The sequence below is a fragment of the Astyanax mexicanus genome, chromosome 11 (genome assembly GCF_023375975.1).
Source record: "Astyanax mexicanus isolate ESR-SI-001 chromosome 11, AstMex3_surface, whole genome shotgun sequence".
In the NCBI taxonomy this organism is placed as follows: Eukaryota; Metazoa; Chordata; class Actinopteri; order Characiformes; family Acestrorhamphidae; genus Astyanax; species Astyanax mexicanus.
In genome coordinates, this window is record NC_064418.1 from 22,191,813 (window position 1) to 22,207,480 (window position 15,668).

The window sequence follows — 15,668 nt, forward strand, 5'->3', positions numbered from 1 at the left end:
TTACGTTACAAATTACATTTTGAGTGATGTAATCAGTAATCTGTAAGGGTTTACATTTTAAAAGTGACCTTCCCAAAACTGGGAACGTGCTGTAGAATATGCTGTAGAATATGCTGTAGAATATGCTATGGAACATGCTGTAGAATATGCAGTGGAACACGCTGTAGAATATGCTGTGGAACATGCTGTAGAATATGCTGTGGAACGGGATGTAGAATATGCTGTAGAATATGCTGTAGAATATGCTGTAGAATATGCTGTAGAATATGCTGTAGAACGCACTGTACAACGCGCTGTAGAATATGCTGTGGAGCACACTGTAGAATATGCTGTAAAACGAACTGTAGAATATGCTGTGGAATATTTTTGGAACGCGCCGTAAAGTATGCTGCAGAATATGCTGTGGACCGCTCTGTAGACTATGCTGTGGAACATGCTGTAGAATATGCTGTGGAACGTGCTGTAGAACGCATTGTAGAACATGCTGTAGAATATGCTGCAGAACGCGCTGTAGAATATGCTGTGGAACGTGCTGTAGAATATGTTGTAAAATATGCTGCGGAACATGCTCTAGAACGTGCTGTAGTATATTCTGTGGAAGGCGCTGTACAATATGCTGTAGAACGTGCTGTAGAATATGCTGTGGAAGGCGCTGTAGAATATGCTGTGGAACATGCTGTAGAATATGCTGTGGAACGTGCTGTAGAATGCATTGTAGAACATGCTGTAGAATATGCTGTGGAACGGGATGTACAATATGCTGTGGAACGGGATGTACAATATGCTGTAGAACATGTTGTAAAATATGCTGTGGAACATGCTCTAGAACGTGTTGTAGAATATGCTGTAGAATATGCTGTGGAACACGCTGTAGAACATGCTGTGGAACATGCTGTAGAATATGCTGTGGAACATGCTGTAGGATATGCTGTGGAACATGCTGTAGGATATGCTGTGGAATATGCTGTAGGATATGCTGTGGAATATGATGTAGAATATGCTGTAAAACGAACTGTAGAATATGCTGTGGAATATTTTTGGAACGCGCTGTAAAGTATGCTGCAGAATATGCTGTGGACCGCTCTGTAGAACATGCTGTAGGATATGCTGTGGAACGTGCTGTAGAACGCATTGTAGAACATGCTGTAGAATATGCTGTAGAATATGCTGTAGAAGGCGCTGTAGAATATGCCGTGGAGCACGCTGTAGAATATGCTGTGGAACATGCTGTAGAACGTGCTGTAGAATATGCTGTGGAACATGCTCTAGAACGCGCTGTAGAATATGCTGTAGAATATGCTGTGGAATGCGCTGCAGAATATGTTGTAAAATATGCTGAGGAACGCGCTGTAGAATATGCTGTGGAACGGCATGTAAAATATGCTGTAGAATATGCTGTGGAACATGCTGTAGAACGTGCTGTAGAATATGCTGTGGAATATGCTGTGGAATGCGCTGTAGAATATGTTGTAAAATATGCTGTAGAACGCATTGTAGAACATGCTGTAGAATATGCTGTAGAATATGCTGTAGAACGCGCTGTAGAATATGCTGTAGAACGCATTGTAGAACATGCTGTAGAACGTGCTGTAGAATATGCTGTAAAATATGCTGTAGAACGTGCTGTAGAATATGCTGTAGAACGCATTGTAGAACATGCTGTAGAATATGCTGTAGAACGTGCTGTAGAATATGCTGTAGAACGCATTGTAGAACATGCTGTAGAATATGCTGTAGAACGTGCTGTACAATATGCTGTAGAACGCATTGTAGAACATGCTGTAGAATATGCTGTAGAATATGCTGTAGAACGCGCTGTAGAATATGCTGTAGAACACATTGTAGAACATGCTGTAGAACGCGCTGTAGAATATGCTGTAAAATATGCTGTAGAACGTGCTGTAGAATATGCTGTAGAACGCGCTGTAGAATATGCCGTGGAGCACGCTGTAGAATATGCTGTGGAACGTGCTGTAGAATATGTTGTAAAATATGCTGTGGAACATGCTCTAGAACGTGCTGTAGAATATGCTGTGGAGCATGCTGTAGAATATGCTGTGGAACATGCTGTAGAACGCGCTGTAGAATATGCCGTGGAGCACGCTGTAGAATATGCTGTGGAACATGCTGTAGAACGTGCTGTAGAATATGCTGTGGAACATGCTCTAGAACGTGCTGTAGAATATGCTGTGGAACATGCTCTAGAACGTGCTGTAGAATATGCTGTGGAATGCGCTGCAGAATATGTTGTAAAATATGCTGAGGAACGCGCTGTAGAATATGCTGTAGAACGGCATGTACAATATGCTGTAGAATATGCTGTGGAACATGCTGTAGAACGTGCTGTAGAATATGCTGTGGAAGGCGCTGTAGAATATGCTGTGGAACGGCATGTACAATATGCTGTAGAATATGCTGTGGAACATGTTGTAGAACGTGCTGTAGAATATGCTGTAGAATATGCTGTGGAACGGGATGTACAATATGCTGTAAAATATGCTGTGGAACGCGCTGTAAAATATTCTGTAGAACGCGCTGTAGAACGTCCTGTAGGATGTGCTGTAGAACATGCTGTGGAAATCTCTGTAGAATATGCTATGGAGCGCGCTGTAGAATATGCTGTGGAATGCGCTGTAGAATATACTGTGGAACACGCTGTAGTATTGCTGGACGATATGGCCAAAATTTATATCACGATATATTCCTTAATTTCGGTCGATACGATATAATTTCGATATCGATATAAATACTTTGAAGGCCTCTGCTAAGAATCCCTGCAATGGAAATCTGTACACTAATTAAATTTTAAATTTAAGTCTTTAAAGCCTCCTCTCACAAAAAAACTGTATAATACTTTATAATTAAAAAATGATCAGAATAAATCAATGCTCACTTTTATTTGCATGTAGCAAACTAAAAACATGACATCCCTGTCAAACATAAACCTATAACCTATATACAAATTACCAATATAAATAACTTTACATTACAACAGAGGCAGAGCTTCTTATTCTTTTGTAAACATATTTAACAGATCAAAACAAAAGTGCTTCAACCAGAATAGGGAATACAAAAAGCCTTCAGGGAACATGATATCCCTGTCAAATAAACAAACCTATATTAACTATAAATAACTTAGAAACAACATAAACTACAAAAGTGTTTTAGCCCGAATAAGGAAGATATTGTGTGTAGTGAATCTGCTTGAGGTAGAGGAACGGATGTATTACTGTTGCTGGTCGGCTCCACTCTCCAGAACAATTTGGAGCAAGCTGAAGTCTGAAGTTTATCAGATCTTTGAATGACGAACCACTGATTTAGACCTGCCTCCCTCTAAAATGTCCTGCGATGAAAACGAGCGGGAGGTTTTAGGTGCGGAGAGGAGCGGAGCGCAGCCGAGATCCGCTCGGTTAGAGTCGGTTTCGTTTAATCGCGGGCGGGTTTTAGGTGCGGAGAGGAGCTGAGATCTGCTCGGTTAGAGTCGGTTTCGTTTAATCGCGGGCGGGTTTTAGGTGCGGAGAGGAGCTGAGATCCGCTCGGTTAGGGTCGTTTTCGCTTCATCTCGTGCGGGTTTTAGGTACGGAGCGGAGATCCGCTCGGTTAGGGTCGGTTTCGTTTCATCGCGGGTGGGTTTCAGGTGCGGACCGGAGCGGAGCGCAGTCGAGATCCGCTCGGAGATTTTAGGTGCGGAGCGGAGAGGAGGCGACCCAGGTCTAGCCTATCCTAGCCTAGCCTAGCCTATCTGGCTACGTGCCTGTATGATTGCGTCATCACGCACTGACGTAGCCCGGCTATGTTCAGGGCTGCAGTGAACTGACGCCGCTAAAAAACGCCTGTATGTAAATAATACATATCGATATATCACAAAAATTATATCACCGTTATTGAAACATTTCTTATCGCGATAAATACCGATATCGAAATATTGTCCAGGCCTACGCTGTAGAATATGCTGTGGAACGCGCTGTAGAATATTCTGGGGGAACGCACTGTAGAATATGCTGTGGAACATGCTGTAGAATATTCTGGGGGAACGCACTGTAGAATGTGCTGTAGAATTCGCAAAAGAATGTCCTGCAGAACGTGCTATAGAAAATGCTCTAGAATATCCTGTAAAACGTGCTGTAGAATATGCTGAGGAACGTGCTCTAGAACGCACTGTAGAATATGCTGAATACTATGCTGTAGAATATGCTGTGGGACGCGCTGTAGAATATGCTGTAGAACGTCCTGTTTAAGAAGCTGTGGAATGTGCTGTAGAATATGGTGTAGAATATGCTGTAGATCGAGCTATAGAATATGCTGTAGAACGCGCCGTAGAATATGCTGTGGAATGCACTGTAGAATATGCTTTGGAATGCGCTTTAATAAAATATGTTGTGGAACGTGCTGTAGAACGTGCTGAAGAATATGCTGTGGAGCGGGCTCTAGAATATCCTGTGGAGCGTGATGTAGAATATGCTGTGGAACGCGCAGTAGAATATACTGTAGAATATCCTGTAGAATATGCTGTAGAATATGCTGTGGAACGCGCAGTAGAATATACTATAAAATATACTGTAGAATATGCTGTCAGACGCATTGTAGAATATGCTGTGGAACGCGCTGTAGAATATACTGTAGAATATCCTGTAGAATATGCTGTAGAATATCCTGTAGAATATGCTGTAGAATACACTGAAGAACATCCTGTAGAACGTGCTGTAGAATATGCTGTGGAACGTGTTGAAGAATATGCTGTAAAATATGTTGTGGAACGCGCTGTGGAACGTGCTGAAGAATATGCTGTGGAGCGAGCTCTAAAATATCGTGATGTAGAATATTCTATTGAACGTGCTGTAGAATATGCTGTAAAATATACTGTAGAATATGCTGTAAAATATACTGTAGAATATGCTGTAAAATATACTGTAGAATATGCTGTCAGACGCATTGCTATGGATCGCGCTCTAGACTATGATGTAGAACATGCTGTATAATATGCTGTGGAACGTGCTGTAGAATATGCTGTAGAACTCGCTGTAGAATATGCTGTAGGATATGCTATGGAAAGCTCTGTAGAATATACTGTTGTATGCGCTTCAGAATATGCTGTAGAATATTCTGTAAAACATAATTTAGAATATGATGTAGAATATGCGGTAACGCTTTCTTTTACAGTACCCTAAGTTCTAGGTATTAACCAGGTAATAGTGAGGTACAAACTCTGAAGTACTAAGTAATTATTTTTGGTAACGAGATGGTAAGTACCAGGAAAGTCTTGCCTAATTACACTGAAATATCTAGGTATTAACCAGGTAATAGTGAGGTACAAACTCGGAAGTACTAAGTAATTATTTTGGGTAACGAGATGGTAAGTACCAGGAAAGTCTTGCCTAATTACACTGAAATATCTAGGTATTAACCAGGTAATAGTGAGGTACAAACTCTGAAGTACTAAGTAATTATTTTTGGTAACAAGATGGTAAGTACCAGGAAAGTCTTGCCTAATTACACTGAAATGTCTAGGTATTAACCAGGTAATAGTGAGGTACAAACTCGGAAGTACTAAGTAATTATTTTGGGTAACAAGATGGTAAGCACCAGGACAGTCTTGCCTAATTACACTGAAATGGAACTAGGTAATAAACAGGTACATGGGTGGTACAAACTCTAAAGTACTAGGTAATTATGTTGGTTAACAAGATGGTAAGAACAAGGACAGTTCAATTTAATTACACTGAAATGTCTCACAGGTTCTAGGTAATAACCAGGTAAGTGTGAGGTACTAACCCCAGTAACATGATGATAAGTACCAATACAGTCTCCTTACACTGAAATATCTCGCAGGTTCTAGGTAATAACCAGGTAAGTGTGAGGTACTAACCCCAGTAACATGATAAGTACCAATACTGTTCATTTTAATCAGTCTCTATTTATTTGATTTAAAAATAAAAGGTCAATACCTGATAACAGAGAAGAAATAGCTTATTTCTCTTTACTGAGTTCTTACCATTTAGTTCAACAAATAACCCTCTGTAGAACATCCTTCTGTAAGTACCATATAAAACACTGTGTAACTAACAGAACTTTCTGCTTAATAAAGGAGTAAATGGACTGTAAAAGAAAGCAGAGCTTATTTTTCTGGTTTTACTCAGTTCTTACCATGTAGTTCAACAAATAACCCTCTGTAGAACATCCTTCTGTAAGTACCATATAAAACACTGTGTAACTAACAGAACTTTCTGCTTAATAAAGGAGTAAAAGGACTGTAAAAGAAAGCAGAGCTTATTTCTCTGGTTTTACTCAGTTCTTACCGTGTAGTTCAACAAATAACCCTCTGTAGAACATCCTACTGTAAGTACCATGTAAAACACTGTGTAACTAACAGAACTTTTTGCTTAATAAAGGAGTAAAAGGACTGTAAAAGAAAGCAGAGCTTATTTCTCTGGTTTTACTCAGTTCTTACCGTGTAGTTCAACAAATAACCCTCTGTAGAACATCCTACTGTAAGTACCATGTAAAACACTGTGTAACTAACAGAACTTTCTGCTTAATAAAGGAGTAAAATGACTGTAAAAGAAAGCAGAGCTTATTTTTCTGGTTTTACTCAGTTCTTACCATGTAGTTCAACAAATAACCCTCTGTAGAACATCCTACTGTAAGTACCATATAAAACACTGTGTAACTAACAGAACTTTCTGCTTAATAAAGGAGTAAAAGGACTGTAAAAGAAAGCAGAGCTTATTTCTCTGGTTTTACTCAGTTCTTACCGTGTAGTTCAACAAATAACCCTCTGTAGAACATCCTACTGTAAGTACCATGTAAAACACTGTGTAACTAACAGAACTTTTTGCTTAATAAAGGAGTAAAAGGACTGTAAAAGAAAGCAGAGCTTATTTCTCTGGTTTTACTCAGTTCTTACCGTGTAGTTCAACAAATAACCCTCTGTAGAACATCCTACTGTAAGTACCATGTAAAACACTGTGTAACTAACAGAACTTTTTGCTTAATAAAGGAGTAAAAGGACTGTAAAAGAAAGCAGAGCTTATTTCTCTGGTTTTACTCAGTTCTTACCGTGTAGTTCAACAAATAACCCTCTGTAGAACATCCTACTGTAAGTACCATGTAAAACACTGTGTAACTAACAGAACTTTCTGCTTAATAAAGGAGTAAAAGGACTGTAAAAGAAAGCAGAGCTTATTTCTCTGGTTTTACTCAGTTCTTACCGTGTAGTTCAACAAATAACCCTCTGTAGAACATCCTACTGTAAGTACCATGTAAAAACACTAACTGTTACACTCCCCAGGCGTGGGTTAGGCTATAACAGTTTGCGACCCCGGGTGAGCAGGGCCTAGATCAGCTGAATACAGGATACAGAGAAGACACAGTGAGACGGTGTTTCCAGTGAGTTCTCAGCTTAATCTCTTTATTTAACAACATACACAAACTAAACCACTTTTACTTTGGTCTCTTTTCTCTTTCTTTTGCAGTTTCAACATACACATTGCATCTCATCTGCATTTTACATACATTCACAGAGAATCCTTTTTTTTTTTAACTTTTTTTCAGTTAACAAAACTCTGTATATCACAGTACATATTACCTTTACTTTTTAATCAGCAAACCCTCTTAATACTGTTTCTACACAAAAAAAAGAATATATATATATATATATATATATATGAATATAAAAATACTACTCTATATTAATACATTTACATATGCATACATATACCAATACTCAAACTTCTTTCATATTAACACACTACATTACCAAAAACACCTTTAACTTTTACTGAGCACACTAACTACATCTTAGTGCTTTTAAATCTCATTTTAAGCAGAGTTTCTAATATTTGTATCTGCATAGAGTGTATAGAATTGACCAAAGTATAAAACTTGAACAAAGTGTATAAAAACATGATTACTTAGAGAAACCTTAAACTGTAGCTTATCTAGCTGTAATAACTCATTATTGTGGTTGGCAGAGGCTCTATATTTACTTTAACAAGGCCAAACTGGCTCTTAAAAAGAGAATAAAATTGACTTGACTTTTAATAAACATGTATTTAACTAACAGCGACTGCTAATGCTAGCGTAAATGTATAGAGAAACAATAGGAATAAAGGCGCGAAATTAGCCCGAGCTACTTTGAGAAACAGCGACACACGGGCACAATTACCGAGCGAAAATAGCTAAAACTAGAGCGCGAACACACGAGAGATAATTACAGGCTTAAACACGGTTATAGAGCGAAGTTAGCGACCGAAAGAGCGAGAGGAATAACAGCGGGGAGCCGGTAAGGAGCGCGGTTAGCGGGGGCAGTGGCTAATGCTAGTGGCAGAGGCAAGAGCGCCGGCCAGGCGCGCGGCTCGCGGGCCGCGGGAGTGAATGCTCCCCGATGCTGAGCGTCCACCAACACACAAGACCATAGCGGCTCATATTACACAGCAAAACCTTTTAACGAACATATACACTCAACTATCCCTCTTATAGTGCTTTTGAAACATTTATACATGCACAGTTCCACATATTTCCCCACCTGGATACAGAGAAGACACGGTGTTCCCAGTTCTCAGCTGAATCTGAGACCCATCTCCTGTTGCTCACCTAAGCCACAGCCTAGCGCCCGCCCCCTGGCACTGCTCCCCCTACAGGACTGGATGTTTCACGTTTCACATACAAAAACCCATTCAGAAACCCAAAAGAATATATATTACATGGTACTTACAGAAAGTTGTGTCACATTTAAGTAGTTATTATTTTATATATATATATATATATATATATATATATATATATATATATATATATATATATATATATATATATATATATTAAAATATATATAATAACTACTTAAATGTGACACAACTTTCTGTAAGTACCATATAAAACACTGTGTAACTAACAGAACTTTCTGCTTAATAAAGGAGTAAAAGGACTGTAAAAGAGAGCAGAGCTTATTTCTCTGGTTTTACTCAGTTCTTACCATGTAGTTCAACAAATAAGCACTTCAAAAAGAACAACATACAACTTCAAAACAAAACAGAACTGTTTACTGTTTATTATTTATCTCTTTTTTGACACAACCAAGCATGCATTACTGAACTTATATATATACAATGAAAGCTGAGGACAGCTTTTATTGGGGTAAGCAGCTTGCGGGCAGGAGCTTGCCTTCGCCCCCTTGACCCTTCCAAGCCACTTCAAATTTTCTATTTCTCTGATCTTACTATGTATAGGTACATGTTTGAGTAAAATGAACACTGTTATTTTATTCTATAAACTACTGACAACATTTCTCCCAAATACTAAATAAAAATATTGTAATTTAGAGCAGAAAATGAGAAATGGTCAAAATAATGAAAAAGATGCTTTAGTGCTTTCAGATCTCAAATAATGCAAACAAAAGCAGTTAATATTAATTTAGAAACAACTATAATAATGTTTTAAGATTTCAGAAATCAATATTTGGTAGTTTTAATAACCCTGATTTTTAAGCAGTTTTAATTTATATATATAAGTTAAATAAATATATATATATATATATATATATATATATATATATATATATATATATATATATATATATATATATTTAACATGTAAGACCTTATTCTACAAATTATGTTTAAAAAGGGGGTAAATACACATATTCAACACTTTATTCTTATGGTATACTTTTTCACCCTTAAACCTTGTAACATGCTCTAATGTCTTTAAACATATGGCCAAGTATTCCATTCCTGTGCTGTCTTCCTAGTGAAGAATTCCACTCTATAAACCTTAAATTCATTTTTAGGGATTTCTCAGTCAAATAAATAGAGACTGATTAAAATGAACAGTATTGGTACTTATCATCATGTTACTGGGGTTAGTACCTCACACTTACCTGGTTATTACCTAGAACCTGCGAGATATTTCAGGGTAAGGAGACTGTATTGGTACTTATCATCATGTTACTGGGGTTAGTACCTCACACTTACCTGGTTATTACCTAGAACATGCGAGATATTTCAGGGTAAGGAGACTGTATTGGTACTTATCATCATGTTACTGGGGTTAGTAACTCACACTTACCTGGTTATTAGCTAGAACCTGTGAGGTATATCAGGGTAAGGAGACTATATTGGTACTTATCATCATGTTACTGGGGTTAGTACCTCACACTTACCTGGTTATTACCTAGAACCTGTGAGATATTTCAGTGTAATTAAATTGAACTGTCTGGTTCTTACCATCTTGTTAACCAACATAATTACCTAGTACTTTGGACTTTGTACCACCCATGTACCTGTTTATTACCTTGTTCAATTTCAGTGTAATTAGGCAAGACTTTTCTGGTACTTACCATCTTGTTACCCAAAATAATTACTTAGTACTTCCGAGTTTGTACCTCACTATTACCTGGTTAATACCTAGACATTTCAGTGTAATTAGGCAAGACTTTCCTGGTACTTACCATCTTGTTACCAAAAATAATTACTTAGTACTTCAGAGTTTGTACCTCACTATTACCTGGTTAATACCTAGAACTTAGGGTACTGTAAAAGAAAGCGTTACCGAATATGCTGTATGGGTAAATATGCTGTCTAAAGTTCTGTAGAATATGCTGAATAATATGCTGTGGAATGTGCTGTAGACTATGTTGTATAGTCTGTAGAGCGTGCTATTGTATGTGCTATGGAGCCCGCTGTAGTATACACTGTAGAGCGTGCTATTGTACGTGCTATGGAGCGCGCTGTAGTAAACACTGTAGAGCGTGCTATTGTATGTACTATGGAGCGCGCTGTAGTATACTCTGTAGAGCTTGCTATTGTATGTGCTATGGAGCGCGCTGTAGTATACACTGTAGAGCTTGCTATTGTACGTGCTATGGAGCGCACTGTAGTATACACTGTAGAGCGTGCTATTGTACGTGCTATGGAGCGCACTGTAGTATACATTGTAGAGCGTGCTATTGTACGTGCTATGGAGCGCACTGTAGTATACACTGTAGAGCGTGCTATTGTATGTGCTATGGAGCGCACTGTAGTATACACTGTAGAGCGTGCTATTGTATGTGCTATGGAGCGCACTGTAGTATACACTGTAGAGCGTGCTATTGTATGTGCTATGCAGCGCACTGTTTTATACACTGTAGAGCGTTCTATTGTATGTGCTATGGAGCGCACTGTAGTATACACTGTAGAGCTGATTACAGAAACTTCCATTATTCTGGCCGGACAGAGGACATGAGAGCCTGAGGGTCCAACATCAGTATCGGGTCAGACAGGTGGGCAGTCAGTAACTCGGAGGAAGGCAGAGAGATGGAATTAGTTTTAACTGGATTTATGTAAAACAGAGTATAAAACAGTATCAGAGTGTGGCTAATGACGGCAGATCTAAGTAAAACAGCCTAACTAAAGGAAGAGAGCCATGGAGGCTCCCTGAAACACCAGCATCCACCCACTCCACCCTCCACAAACCTGAGTGACCGTGTGCAGTGAGAGAACAACAGCACCAGCATCTCAGTTTACCACAATTCCCTCTGTCCATGAACCCCTGGATCTGCTGCCTTATCTAAAGGCAGAAACATTAATTACCAAAAGTAAACCTAAATAAGTAAGTTTTCAGTCTAGACTTAAAGATTGAGACTGTGTCTGAGTCTCGAACATATTCGGGGAGATTATTCCAGAGTTGAGGCGCTTTATAAGAGAAAGCTCTTCCTCCTGCAGAGCTCCTCTGAATTTTTGGAACTACTAAGAAACCAGTACCCTGAGATCTAAGTAATCGTGGTGGTTCATAATAGGTCTTGAAAGATGAGGTCTTGTAAATACTCAGGAGCGAGCCCGTGTAGGGCTTTATATGTTAACAGGAGAATTTTATAGTCTATGCGGAATTTGACTGGAAGCCAGTGCAGTGCTGATAGGACTGAACTAATATGCTCAAATTTTCTAGTTTTAGTAAGGATCCTGGCTGCAGCATTTTGAATTAGCTGAAGTTTATTTTAGTTACTGCGGGAACATCCTGACAGTAGCGCATTACAATAATCTAGCCTTGAGGTAATGAAGGCATGGACTAATTTTTCTGCGTCATGCAGTGATAGGGCATTTCTTAGCTTGGCAATATTATGGAGGTGTAGAAAAGCTGTTCTAGTAACATTAGATATGTGTTTATCGAATGCTAGATCTGAGTCTATAATAACTCCAAGGTTTTTAGCTGCTGAACCAGGTGTGACTGAGAAGTCGGCCAGATTTAGCATTAAGTCTGATAATTTGTTTCTAGAAGCTTTGGGGCCTAATAGGAGAACTTCTATTTTATCACTATTTAATAGGAGGAAGTTGTGCGACATCCACAATTTCACATCTTTTACACAATCCTCAATTTTCTTTAATCTCACTCTGTCATCAGGTTTGGCTGATATGAAGAGCTGCGTGTCATCCGCATAACAATGAAAATTTACGTCATGTTTTCTAATAACTTTGCCCAGTGGGAGCATATATAATGTAAATAATAACGGTCCTTATATAGAGCCTTGTGGAATTCCATATCTTACCTTAGTATAACTGGAAGACATATCATTTATCCTCACAAACTGATAGCGATCGGTTAAGTATGATTTAAACCATGATAATGCAGTTCCAGTTACACCTACCATGTTCTCTAATCTTTCTAAAAGGACATTATAATCTATTGTATCAAAGGCTGCGCTCAGATCGAGAAGTACCAGTAGGGAAACACAGCCTTGGTCGGCAGCTGTAAGTAGATTGTTTGTTATTTTAACTAAAGCTGTCTCAGTGCTGTGATGAGGCCTAAATCCAGATTGAAATTTTTCATAGATCTGGTTTCTTTGCAGGTAAGAGCAAAGTTGTTGGGCTACAGCTTTTTCTAAAATCTTAGAAATAAACGGTAAGTTGGAAATAGGTCTATAGTTAGACAGTACAGTAGGATCAAGATTTGGTTTCTCGATCAGAAGTTTAATTACAGCTGTTTTAAAGTCTTTGGGTACATGGCCTAGGGTGAGCGATAAGTTTACTATCATTAACAGCGGTTTAATTATATCTGGTAGTACCTGTTTTAGTAATTTTGTGGGGACTGCATCAAGTGTGCAGGTTGTGCTGTTTGAAGAGGAGATAATTTTCTCTAGTTCTAGCTGTGGAAGTGGGTTAAAGACTTCCAACCTAACTTCGGTAACAGGGTTTTGTTCTAAATCAGCCACACCAGATGACAGATGGCTCTAAAATAATATCACGATATGTCATGGTATTTTTGCGATAACGCTACTCTTGAAAATATGACAAAATACTTAATTTAAAGAAGGATTTCAAAAATACACTACTGCACCAAAATAAATAAATACATTTTCTTATTGCATACGATATGATATGGCACACCCTGTTAGAAATTCTGCTTTCAGGAATCAGGAGTCAGAATCAGGAATCAGGAGACAGCTTGAGAGATGACTGAGTTTATTCTCATGCAGACAGAAAATCTATACGGGCACAGCTTAGTTGGTCGTTGCTCTCTCTGTGTCCGCCTGACTAGTCCATGTGACTTGTCTGTCTGTTACTGTCTGAGACTGAACTAGACTGAACTACTAAGACATTTCAGTAGGACTTTACATACAGTAGAAACTGCTTTGAATACAGCAGGGGGAAGAAAGGTAGGGGTTTAGAGAGGTGTAGATGGGGGTGTCTTCATTGGGGGTTGATGGCCATTAGATGGTCGTCACCTTGGTTGGGATTTCAAATTACCATATAAATGACTTATAAACAAAGAAGGCAATGTTGAGACAGATGAGCATCAACTACCTTCAGCAATGATAAAGGGGAATAGGGAGGTAGGGAGTGAGTAAGTTTAGAACCTAAGGAAATCACAATTTGTAAATGACAAACTCTCAATGTTGGAAACTTAATAAAAGTACAATTTGTTGTTGACAGAATCTCTCAACCCTTAACTGAGATTTTTTAAAATACAAGAAATTAATCAGATTTGTAACAGAAATCAATGATTCAGAATGTCCTGGTACTAATAACATGAATGTCCTGGTACTAATAACATGCGCTCTACATATCTCCATATATTCAGGATTAAAGTAAAATAAATGATACTGGACATATATAATCTTTCTCTAATAGATATAAAATGTGAAAAAGGAGAACAGTGTGAATTTTTTTTTGCTAAAAACAGTAAAAAGTAGTACCTTCATATAATAATTAGGGGTGAGTGATATGGCACGATATTTCAGGGTATAATATTGTTCACGATATTGAAAAATTTTGGCTATATTATCGCGTACGATATGATATGGCACACCCTACTACAGAGTATCCTATATGATCTGTACAGCTGAACATATCGATAATGGGTGTCATAATGCTATGCCCAATTAGTGTGTACTGTATATGATACTTTTGTTGGTGCTGAAAGATGTGGAAAATGATGCAGGAGTGGGACAACCTTACCCCTCATGCCCACCGCGCCCTCTAACTCATCTCACACACAAACCCTCCCACCCCCACACACTCTCTTTCTCACACTCGACCCAGATATTCACAGACCTCTCTTACTCTTCCCTTTTTTTGCTGCTGGTCGCGCCTTATCCCTCAGTGTGGATGGCATTAACTCTTGGTAGGCTGCATAGTCTGCAGGGCATGTTGGGGTTAATTGCTGAGCCGAGGGCTTTTTATAGCTTTGCCGTGGAGTTTGGAGGGATTGTAGGTTAGTGTGCTGAGCGCAGAACTGGCGCTGTGTTCAGGAGACTGTATTATAACGGGTTATATGCTTCTGCAGTGAGATACAGGTGTTGCAACAAGACTTTGGTAATTACCAAATGGCCACACACGCACACATTCACATAAATACACAAAAACCAATCCTGATTTATACATATTACTGCACAATGTCAAACAGGCAGCATACTTTTTTCATTTATATGTATATATGTTTATTTTTACCCTAAAATATTACAATTGTGTCACGTCCTGGTCTTGTCTCATGTCTCTATGTGTTTTTCCCATGTGACCTGTGCTCCTCTGTGTCTCTTGTCAGTAGTTTTCCACCATGTGTTTCTCATTTGTAGCTCCGCCCCTTCCCCAGGTGTTTCCTATTCTAGTGTGTTTCCTGTTTGGTTAAATAGATCCCCTGTGCCACTTGTTCCTCGTCGGTCTTTGCACCTTCACCTGTCGTTTGTCTCTCTCAGTGTTTAATAGCTTCTCTCAGTGTTTCCTTGTCTCCTAAAGCCTTAGTCCCTTGTTTCTCGTTTATTTCTTGTTTTCTTGTTTATAGTTTATTTACATGTTTATTTCTAGTTTCTTCCCTTGTATATATATTCCCTGTTTATTTATTATCTCTAGTTGGTTTAGTTTATGTTCTCTGATTTGTTTTGGTTATTGGTTATTTGTGTATCTTTGTTTCGTGTTACTTGTTCCTTGTTTCTTTGTTATTTATTTAATAAATTATTTATTTATTTCGCCCTTATCTGCACTTGCGTCCGTCTCCTCGTCTCCCTGCCTGGGTCACCCCTTCCTGACAAATTGGGATTGTCTATTAAGTTTACAGAGATAAGTTAGTGTGATTCTGTGTTTAGTTTTTGTTAGAAATATTAGCCAAGCATTTGCCTAAAAAAACATGTATATATAAGAACCTATAATGTACCTATTATGAAAATTACAGACCTCTCTTGCACAATCAGTGGCTGA

At 38.6% G+C, this 15,668-nt stretch overlaps 1 protein-coding gene across 8 annotated transcripts in view; it reads left to right on the top strand.

Moving 5' to 3' along the window:
* Window positions 1-15,668, top strand: part of map4k4 (mitogen-activated protein kinase kinase kinase kinase 4) — a 211,352-nt gene that overhangs the window by 25,495 nt on the left and 170,189 nt on the right. The gene's annotated exons all lie outside the window — the stretch shown is intronic.